General features: G+C 36.6%; 1 long non-coding RNA gene across 1 annotated transcript; it reads left to right on the forward strand.

The window, feature by feature from the left end:
- Window positions 1-2,158: 2,158 nt before the first annotated feature.
- Window positions 2,159-11,449, forward strand: LOC118765095. The gene is made up of 3 exons (XR_005000945.1): window positions 2,159-2,303; window positions 10,137-10,140; window positions 11,438-11,449. It is a non-coding gene; the product is annotated as an uncharacterized LOC118765095 (long non-coding RNA).
- Window positions 11,450-11,951: the final 502 nt, after the last annotated feature.

The following is an 11,951-nucleotide window of genomic DNA, read 5'->3' on the forward strand; positions in this document are numbered from 1 at the left end:
CATCGGTGATGACATTTTCGGACAACTGCTTATGATGTGGGTGATATCTTCAGTGTGAACTGCACAAAGTCTGCATCGGTTGTCACATTTTACGGCTTTTGCTGCATCTCTATTCCTTTTGTGCTTCAGGTACTTGGTTGATATGTATGTACGACTGGCTTCTTTCCGTCTCTATCTACCAAATCTACTCAAATGCTTTAATCAGCCCGAGGCTATAGAAGAAACTTGCCCAAAAGTGCTGCAGTAGGACACTGAACTCGGAGCCATGTGGTTGGGAAGCAAGCTTCTTACCACACAACCGTACCCGCACCTAAGTTTATCCTTTCTTCTTTTTTTTAGCAGTGAAGAGAAAGAGAGAGAGAGAGAGAAATAGTTGAAGAGCAATGGAGTAAGAGAGAGGGAAAGGAGAAGGGAAAGATATAAAGATCAATTGTGAGAGAAGACGAAGAATGAAGAAAGAGAGAGAGAGAGAGAGAGAGAGAGAGACGAAGGATTAATTAGTAATGGAGAGAAAGAGGAAGGAGAAGAATTAAGGGACAGATATAAAGAATAATGTTAGGAAGAGAGGAAGGGTACTGAGGGGAAAGAAAGAAAGAAAGAAAGAAAGAAAGAAAGAAAGAGCTAGAGAGACGAAAAGTAAGAGAGAGAGAGAGAGAGCGAGATGAAGGATACAGAGAAAGAAAGAGAAAGAGGTACGGAGAAATGCGTGTAAGAGTAAACGAAGAGAAAACATGGCTGGCATTTACTGTCAACCATTAAGGTGTGCAATAGTAGTAGTAGTAGTAGTAGACATACACATGCATGTATATATAAACATACATATGTATGTATACACAGACACATATGCATGTGTATACGTTAATGCAATTATATAATTATTTACGTACGTATGTATGCACATATGCATATATATATAATGGTGTGTGTGTGTGTATACATATATATATATATATATATATATATATATATATATATAATTCATATATATATATATATGCATGTGAATATGTATATTTATGTATATGTAGACGTGTGTGTGTGTGTGTATGAATGGATTGTACGTATGGATACACACTCACATGCGCATACAGATGTACATATTCGTGCACCGTAGGATTACCAACAATGGCAGCAGCAGAGATTTTCTGTACCAAAAAAAATAGACATCTACTGATCTATTAATAGAAGACTGGGCTACACATCAGAAATTCCGCTTACATAATTAATTTTCTCTCTCTCTCTCTCTCTCTCTCTCTCTCTCTATATATATATATATATATATATATATATATATATATATATATATCTATATATATATATATATATATATATATATATATATACACACATATATATATACATATATATATGTATATATATATTATGTAAGCATGTATATTATGTGTATATTATGCATGTATGCATGTATAAATATATGCCAGTATGTAAAGAGAAAAAAGTCCATTATGGCCCTATGTCTCTTCTCTCTCTCATCTGATTATGTCCAGGCTTATATCTCCCAAGATAATGCTACATGAAAACCAGTTTTGTGAAAAATTTCGAGGATGAAATAAAATAGCTCTTTGAATTGGAAGAATTAATGTTCTATTGGGAGGAATAAGTGCGGTACAATTGTTAGAAAATCTCTTGCCTTAAAGAGTTCAAAGAGTTATGATTGAAAAGGTAATTGCTATACCGGCTGAGGTGAATTCTTCTCTGGTCGTAGATTTCATTACTGATTTTTCAAATTTATTTTTGGATAAACGGGCAAATTGGCTAAATCATTGACTGGCACTCCGTCAGTTACGACGACGACGGTTCCAGTTGATCCGATCAACGGAACAGCCTTCGTGAAATTAACGTGCAAGTGACTGAGTATTCCACAGACATGCGTATCCTCAACGCGGTTCCGAAGGAGATTTTGCGTGGCACAGAACGTGACAAGGCTGGCCCTTTACAATACAAGTATTACTCATTTTTGCCAGCTGAGTGAACTGGGGGCAATGAGAAATAAAGTGTCTTGCTCAAGGACACAACGTTTCAGTGGGAATCGAACTCGTGACCTAACGATTATGATTCGAATGCCCCTAACCACTAAGCCACTCACCTTCACAGAAAAAAATATACTTTGCAACTTCTGTTGCGACTCTTTCTGTTCTGAGTTTTTGGACGTTGATTAACCCATTCGTGCCAAAACTTTTCTAGCGAATGAAATTGCCTGAAAATTCACAGATACTATTATTTTGACCTAAATAACGACTGAAAAAAATTTCATTGAAATCCGTTTGATACAGACTGCATACGTCTTGTTTCATTCTTTGATACAGATCATACACAAATCACAATTTGCATCAAGTATTTGTTTTATACCCTTATAAATTAAGTGTCAGTTTAAACGGACAATCGATATGACTGGGTTAATCTCTTCGGCGATTTAACACTAACTTGTCTTTGGTTGATTTCAGTGGAGTGAATTATTTTGCAAGCATTCGTGTCTGTTCTCGAATTTGGGAACAAGTTACCCCTTTCTATCAATCTGTTTCGGAAGACCCCCAAATAATTCTTTTTAATTTTGGCATGAGGTGAGGAATTTATCGACCACAGTGTTTGAATTGTAATATATTTTACCAACCCAGAATGGATGAAGGACATATTTGGCCACGGTGGCGTTTGGACTCAGAACCTAAAAATGGGAAAGAAAATGACCAATCGTTTTGTTCCTGGAGGGCCAAAGACTCTGTCAGCCTGTCGCCTTAATAATAATAATAATAATAATAATAATGATAATGATAATAATAATAATAATAATAATAATAATAATAATAATAATAATAATAATAATAATAATAATAATCTTTTCTACTGGAAGCACAAGGCATCAAATTTGAGGGAAGGGTTTAAGTCGGTTACACCGACCCCAGTGCGTAACTGGTACTTATTTAATCACGAAGGCGGCGAGCTGGAAGAAACGTTAGCACGCCGGGCGAAACGCTTAGCAGTATTTCGTCTATCTATACGTTCTGAGTTCAAATTCCGCCGAGGTCGACTTTGCCTTTCATCCTTTCAGGGTCGATAAATTAAGTACCAGTTACGCACTGGGGTCGATGTAATTGACTTAATCCGTTTGTCTGTCATTGTTTGTCCCCTCTGTGTTTAGCCCCTTGTGGGTAGTAAAGAAATAGGTACTTATTTAATCAACCCCGAAAGGATGAAAGGCAAAGACCACTTCGGCGAAATTTGAACTATGATAGGAATTGTTTCTGTTTTTAGATTCCACATTCGAGTTACCTCTATTTCCAGGTCTTTGTATTTTGAAAGTTTCTCCATTTCTTTCAGAGAAACGTTATCATCTGCTGGTATTGATACATAAATTAGCAAGTATTATTATCATTACTATTATTATTATTATTATTATTATTTGAATTTCAATTCCTGGACTGGGCTCTTGAGCAAAACACTACATCTCACTTTGCTCTGCGACCCACTTCGACACTCGAGTTATTTTACCATTAATTTATAGAGCACCTGTTTAGACAATGTCGATGTGATGGAGAGAGTGAGCTGATGTGCGGCACGAACATTTGATCACAATAAACAAATCATTTGTGCAGGGTGTTCGACAAAAGCTGAACGCTCATAAGTCTGCTGCTGCTTCTGGTTATTATTATTATTATTATTATTATTATTATTATTATTATTATTATTATTATTATTATTGTTGTTGTTATTTTTTTATTATTATTATTATTATTATTATTATTATTATTATTATTATTATTATTATTACTATTATTATTATTGTCTTTGCACAGCTTCTAACGCTGGAGATGTACTACAGTGTCAGCTGTTTACTACCAGTGAACTAAGATGACACCCCTTATAATTATTGGTAATACTGCTACCTTTTTCATTGACCACAACTGCTTAAATTCCCAAGCTAACCTGTCATATCTCTCAACTTTTCTTTCTTCCTTATCGCTTGCCTTGTTGTCAGCTGGGCATGCTATGTCTATGACCCAGCATAGTTTGTTTTCTTTCTCAATTAAGACTATGCTCTGAATCATAAAATCCCATAGGATCTTTGCATTTCTATTTTCGTCGATCCCTTCAGGTTTGTGGTCGTACCAATTTTTTGCTCTGTCAAATCCATACTTGTTGAAAAGTGTCCAATGGACAAGCCTGGCTATATTGTCGTGGCGTCTCTTATATTCCTTCCTGGCTAGTGGCGTACATTGGCTGGTTTCACCATACAGTTTCACCATTTTGTCCACAGATTCTGCACTTATCACTCTCTGCTGTGTTGTCTATTCTGTATTTTATGTGAAAACTCACAGTTCATTTTGCTGGGTATGATGGAAAGTGTCAGCTGTCCACAGCCAGCAGACTAAAGGAACGCTTGTTTACTGGTCATACTTCAAGAACCCTGCGAAGAATTCTAGCATTTCCTGAGTGCCAATGTTAGGGGTATTAAGCAGAGAACGAAAGGCAACGGAGATAGGCTGTCACCTTGGCAAATCCCTCTTCTGATACCCAGGGTGCCCAAGCTTTAACCGTAAGATGACAATTCAGTTTTCCATCCCGCCATACTTCTCTTCAGGAAACATTTGATTCCTCAGAATTCCAAACAGATCTAAGCACTCAATGATCCACAAATGTGGAATCATGTCATAAGCTTTGCGATAGTCATTCCAGGCAATTCCCAGATTTGTTCTCTTTCATTTACAATCTTGCATTACCATTTTGTCTATCAATAATTGATCTTTGGTACCTCTGCATCTCCTTTAACAGCCTTTCTGTTCTGATTGTAATATATCGTTCTCATCGAGAAATTTATACAGTTCTTCTGCAATTCCTCCAGACCGTAACTTCCACATTAACGGGAGGTAGGATATTGGTCTGTAATTGTCAGCAACATTTCCCTTTGATCAATCCTTCGGGCACCATACCGTTCGTCCTTTTATCAACCAGCCCGGTATTTCTTCTTCTCCATTGATCAATGCATTAAATTGTTCTGCGAGTAATTTATGGCAACTACTGAGCTTTTTTTTTATCCAAAATTCCTGAACACCATCAGGTCCTGCTGCTTTCCAATTGCTTATCTTTTTACTCATATTTCTGATACTGTTTTCTGTGAAGTGGATAGCCTTCTGCTGGGGATAAGAAGCTGCTTGCTTCAGGCTGCAGACCCATTCAGTTGTAGTATTATGTTGTTTTTGCCTACTCCATACCAGGATATCTGTGTCCTTGATTAGTACTGAGAAGGATCTGATATATTCTAGAACAGTGTCTTTGTACCCAGATATATAATGACCTTGATCTTGATTAAATATTTATATATATATATAAATATATAGGAAGAGAGAGAATGAGAGAGAAAGAGTGAGAGAGAGAAAGAGAGAGTTATACGTACATACATATATATATATATGTATATATATATATATATATATATATAATATATATATATATAAGAGAGAGAGAGAGAGAGAGAGAGAGAGAGAAAGAGAGGGAGGGAGAGCAATAAGAAAATGGAGGGGATCAATAGGTGGTATTTTCATCAACTGTTAGACATTATATTATGTCAATTTATTTATTTATTTACTAAAGGGACAATTATAACAATGTATAGCATAATAATGTCTAAAAGTTGATGAACCACCTAATGACCCCCCTCCATTTTCTTATTGCTCTATAAATTAATGGTAAAATAACTCTTTACCCTCAGTCATTTATTACACTCGGTAATGTAATTTCAATGCGATAAGTAAAAAAAAACACTTGTGTATTAATAATTGGGTATTCTACCAGCAGTATATTGGATAGATATTATCCCTTAGTTGGTTGGATTCACAATCTCTAACTTTTTTGGAATATATATATATACAGTAATCCCTTGTCATATCGCGGTTCACCTATAGCGATTTATTATTTAAGCTCACGTTGTTGTTTTGCATTTATAATAAAATAAATATATACATATAAAAATGATTAAAAAAATACACCACTGTTTCTACTTTGCGGATTTTCGCCTATCGTAGGGGATTTTGGAACGTAACACCCACGATAGTCGAAGGATTACTGTAAATATATGTATATATATATATATATAGCAATAATAAATCTCTGAACGAGACGTAAACAGTAACTGCTCGACAACGTAAAGTATACTAGCCATCACAATATGGCTAACCACTAAGGGCGGGTGTTACTGTAGCTTTTTAGCCCCAGGAGATAATCGTCTCCAGCTGGCTTCAGGCACACTTTCTGTGCCCTCTGTGCCCTTTTTTTGTTAAAGTGTGCTAAAGCCAGCCGAGACGATGATCTCCTGGGGCCAAAAAGCTACAGTAACACCCACCCTTAGTGGTTAGCCATATTGTGATGGCTAGTATACTTTACCTTATATTTATATATATATATATATATATATATATACACATATATGAATATATATATGTATATATAAACTTAGATAAACTTAGATATGTTTCGACCAAAGATTGATCCAGGCCGTGTCTAACTTAATAACCCCACCTGATAGGAGTATTTAAATCTTTTTTTAATTCAAGTTTTGTGGTATCCATGGTCCATTCGAATAGGGAATTCTTGTTGAGGGAGCTGTATCCAGGTATAGGTGGCTTATCTGGTATTCCTTGAAGAAATTTGTCCAGATTCCTTTTAAAGGTGATGAGATCCTTTTCCTCTTTCATCTGTTTCGAGACAGTGTTAAATAGGCTTCCTGTTGAGGAAAAGAAATTGTGTTGCAGTGTATTTATGTGTTGCGATTCTGAATTGGGTAGGGGATATATGACCAGTGGTCCGAGCCTTGGATGAATTTTGAAGCTAATGTTGAGGTCATTTTGGCAATGCTGGTGGTATATTCTGCACATCGTGCAAATGATGTATCGCTTACGGCTTAGGATTATCAGCAAATATTTTCACTTTAGTGTTTTTTTATGACGCTGGAAATTTCGTTTATATAGACTATAAAAGAGAAGCGGGCCCAAGACAGTCCCCTAATGAACACCACCGATGACTTTTGCTGGACTTGAGTGGATTCCACCGATCACAACATCTCCAGGAAGTACTCAGTCCAGTGTACAAGTGTATATATTTATAATGCCATTTGTATTTTTTTCTTTTGACACCTACACCACATCAATGATCAACTCTTCTTTCTAGTCTATATATATATATATATATATATACACATTCTTTTATTTTTTTTCAGTCATTTGACTGCGGAGCACCACCTTTAGTCGAACAAATGGACCTCAGGATTTATTATATCGGTCACTTTTTGCTGAACCGCTAAGTCACGGGGACATAAACATACCAACATCGGTTGTCAAGCGATGGTCGGTGACAAACACAGACACACAAACATACAGACACACACACTCACACATACATATACATATATATACGACGGGCTTCTTTCAATTTCCGTCAACCAAATCCAATCACAAGGCTTTGGTCGGCCCGAGGCTGTAGTAGAAGACACTTACCCAAGGTGCCATAGAGTGGGACTGAACCCGGAACCATGTGGTTGCGAAGCAAGTTTCTTACCACACAGGCACTCCTGCACCTTTATATATATATATATATATATATATTATATATATATATATATATATATATATATATATATATATATATATATATTATATATATATATATTTATTTATTTATATATATATTTATATTTATATGTATGTATATATATTTATATATATACATATATATATATATAAAGAGAAAGAGAATATATATATATTCTCTCTTTTTTCTCTTTTACTTGCTTCAGTCATTTGTACGGCCATGCTGGAGCACCGCATTTAGTCGACGAAATCGACCTCAGGACTCATTCTTTGGAAGCCTAGTACTTATTCTATCGGTCTTTTGCCGAACTGCTAAGTTGCGGGGGCGTAAACATACCATCATCGGTTGTCAAGCGATGTTGGCGGGCACAAACACAGACACATACATACATAAATACATATATATATAGAAAATAGTAAAAAGTGAAAAACTACAGAAGGCTTGTTTTAGAAGGTTAAAAAATATATATTTGAGTCATTATGTCTGAAGAATGTTATGCATTTTTTTCATACAATGACATAATGACTCAAATATATATTTTTTAACCTTCTAGAACAAGGCTTCTGTAGTTTTTTCACTTTTTACTGTTCTCTATATATTCAACCACGTGCTTTCACACACCAACTTTCTCACCTATATATATATATATATATATATATATATACATACATATATACGACAGGCTTCTTTCAGTTTCCGCGTACCAAATCCACTCACAAGGCTTTGGTCGGCCCGAGGCTGTAGTAGAAGACACTTGCCCAAGGTACCACGCAGTGGGTCTGAACCCGGAACCATGTGGTTCGTTAGCAAGATACTTACCACACAGCCATTCCTACGCCTATATATATATATATGTGTGTGTGTGTGTGTGTGTGTGTGTGTGTGTGTAATACAGAAAATATTGACTTTTGAGATTTGCTTCTATATATATTTTATAGTTTGCTGAATATAGTTTATATAAGACTGGAATTGCGGATTTCCCAAACACAGTGTCTTAGCTTCATCGATGCCTTCTGTGCTGACTAATGTATAGATTAATCTTTTAAATTATAGATTACTTCACTGTCTGCTCTGCAGTATTCAGCCTGGCCAATTAGTGGCATGCTTCACGTTAATAAATCTTGATTCTTAATGGATCCTTACAACTGATCTATCTATCTATCTATCTATCTATCTATCTATCTATCTATCTATCTATCTATCTATCTATCTATCTATCTATCTATCTATCTATCTATCTATCTATCTATCTATATATCTATCTATCTATCTATCTATCTGTGTGTGTATAAGATAATACATAATGTACATATATAATACATATGATATATGTTATGTCTAAATAAAAGTTGGGGTGAGCACGGTTGGAACGCTCTTGATTTTTAGATCTGACCTGGGGTTAAACAATGCCAAAAAGATTAGACGATGACGATTGGAACAGCTTTGACCATGTGTCTGCCTGCCAGATCAGTATCCGTAAATCGTTCGACTTAGCCGTCACTGATTTAGCTGACCTCCTCTGAGGTTTTCAGAAAGGCTTTAACATAGGGACCCCGGTTCTAGCCAATCACGTATTCTAATCACCATTAGTGCAACTAGGGTAGCAGGGGCGATGCAAGTGGCACTCTTGGGTCTGCTGCATAAGCTTGTATAGAGGATGGGGACGGGGTGGTGGCGGCGAACTCAAGGGCTGCACCGGATGGCACACACACTAGCTACGCCGCAATTATAATTAGATTAGTGTTAAATGGAGATAAGTGAAAGGAAGCGAAGCGACGATTGGTTTTTCAATAACTTGCTCAAAGATACCGACGGACCTGGAGGCTGGAGCTGCCAGTAACCGCTGGATTCATGAATAGTTGCACATTGGATTTTGGGGTTACTACTACTACTACTACTACTACTACTACTACTACTACTACTACCACCGCCACCACCACCACCACCAATACTGCTGCTACCTCTACTACTACTATTACTACTACTACTAGCATTACTGCTGTTGTTGCTGCTGCTACTACTACTACTACTACTGCTACTACTACTACTACTACCACCACCACCATTACTGCTGCTACTGCTTCTGCTGCTGCTGCTGCTACTACTACTACCATTACTACTGCTGCTGCTGCTGCTACTACTACTACTACTACTACTACTACTACTACTACTGCTGCTGCTGCCTACTGAGGTCTTTCACAGACTTATCGGTTTATTAGACAGTAGACAAATACAGGTATATCAAACGCCACACAACATACATTCTTAATCTATTAACATTATCTCTGTCAGTAGAGGATATATCATAATTACCAAAATGACAACTAAGTACAGCTCCCTGTGAGAAAAGCAGTTGTGGCTCGAGAGCTGTCACCAGCACGACAGTCGTTCAACCTTATTTCCAGTTATCAAAGGATTTTGGCTTATAAAAAAAAAAAAAATTAGTAGAAGACATGACCTTGATAACTTGTATAAAATAAAAATAAACTAGGGGAAATAACTCAGAGTGACCAATGGCTTGTACTTGAACAACAGAGACAAGTACAGGTGTATCAAATACAATACAATATAAACTCTTGATTTAAGATATTAATAGCTAGCATCTTGGTGAAGGTGCGTGGCTTAGTGGTTGTAGACATTCGGCCCACGATCGTAATGTCGTGAGTTTAATTGCCGGTGGCGCGTTGTGCCCCGGAGCAAGCCGCTTTGTTTAACATTGCTTCAGTTCACTCAGCTGGTGAAAATAAGTAGTACCTGTAATTCAAAGGGCCAGCCTTGTCACACTCTGTGTCTCGCTGACTCTCCCTGAGAACTACGTTAAGGGTACGCGTGTCTGTGGAGTGCTCAGTCACTTGCGCGTTAATTTCATGAGCAGGCTGTTCCATTGATCGGATCAACTGGAATCCTCGTCGTCGCAACCGACGGAGTGCCAGATAACATCTTAGCCCGGTTTCTATGGCATGTATAAGTAGAATACTCTCCGTGGAATGGATCACTAGTCTTTGTAGAGTTAACTTCCCAACTGTCGTTTTGTATTCGTTTTAAATCGAGCGGACTAAATTAACGTGGGATTAAGTGTTTCGTTCAAGAATGTCACTGTCCAGCCGGTGTGGCAATCGAAACCATGACCTAGCGATTGGGAGTCCAGATCGCTACCCACCAGGCCACGTATCTTCACTAGGACTACCAATGATCGCTAATTAGTTACCTGTTGAATTGTTATTCATTATCAGAAAAAGCAACAGCAACAACAACAACAACAACAACAAAACCGATGACGACAATGGCAGCAACAACAAAGACGACAACAACAACAACAGATGCTGTTTCCTTTTTACTGACATTTTAATGGCTTTAAAATCTAATTATCTAATTAAGACACAAGCGAGAAGAACGCACGAAATGCATCATCAATAAATAATAATTTATTTGGGATTCAAAGCAAAGAAGAAATTAATCGTAAAGTATTTCAATTATTGATCAATTCGTTAAAGTTCATTGTTCAGACAGGACCGAGTACAATAGAGCATTGGAAATACAGGTCGATGCGCCGCTAGTTCGAATCTTATCGAGGGCACTTTGTGTATTGTCTTTTAAATCAAGATGCTCTCAGCTAAAAACAAAATGAAGTCTAATTGTTTTTGTCATTCTTTGCACAACCAGTCATCTTTTAAATTTGATCTAAAACAGTGGTCTAAAAGCATTTTCGTCTGAAGACAAAAAGGATTTATTAGAGTATAGTTATTTAGATCTTTTACATTTTTCTTTTTTTCTTTTTGAGATTCCATAGACAAAATAGTTATTAGACCAAAGTGAGTTTAGACAAAAATGTCTTTAGATTATAGTGTATTTATACAAGAGTTACTTTAGACCAAAGTTTTTTAGACCATAGTGCATTAGACCGAAGTGCTTTGGACGAAAAGTCTTAGAACCATATATGTGTGTGTGTGTGTGTGTGTGTGTGTGTGTTAGACGATTTTGGCTAAGATACAACAGAAATACGCAATCAGAAAGAACTGGAAGTGCGATGCGGCCAGCGATGCATAATAAGATCCAATAGTTTGGTTGATAGAAATGATGGAACTGTCAACATCAGACAGGTGCAGACGAACGTTTAAATTTTCTTTATGAAAGTTTTTGTCTACAATTATACAGGCTACTCCTGCCTAAATCAGTAAATGGTTTATTTCTACAATTACAAATTAAAAAAATGAAACACTCTTTGCTTGCCAAGTTGCATTTTTCTAACATGAGTTTTAACAAAATATACTTTTACCAAACGGAATTTCCTTAGCACCATCATAACTGAAACTAATAACAAAACCACCGACGAAAACAGTATGCACGCATAC

Source organism: Octopus sinensis, linkage group LG10, assembly GCF_006345805.1.
Source record: "Octopus sinensis linkage group LG10, ASM634580v1, whole genome shotgun sequence".
Classification (NCBI taxonomy): Eukaryota; Metazoa; Mollusca; class Cephalopoda; order Octopoda; family Octopodidae; genus Octopus; species Octopus sinensis.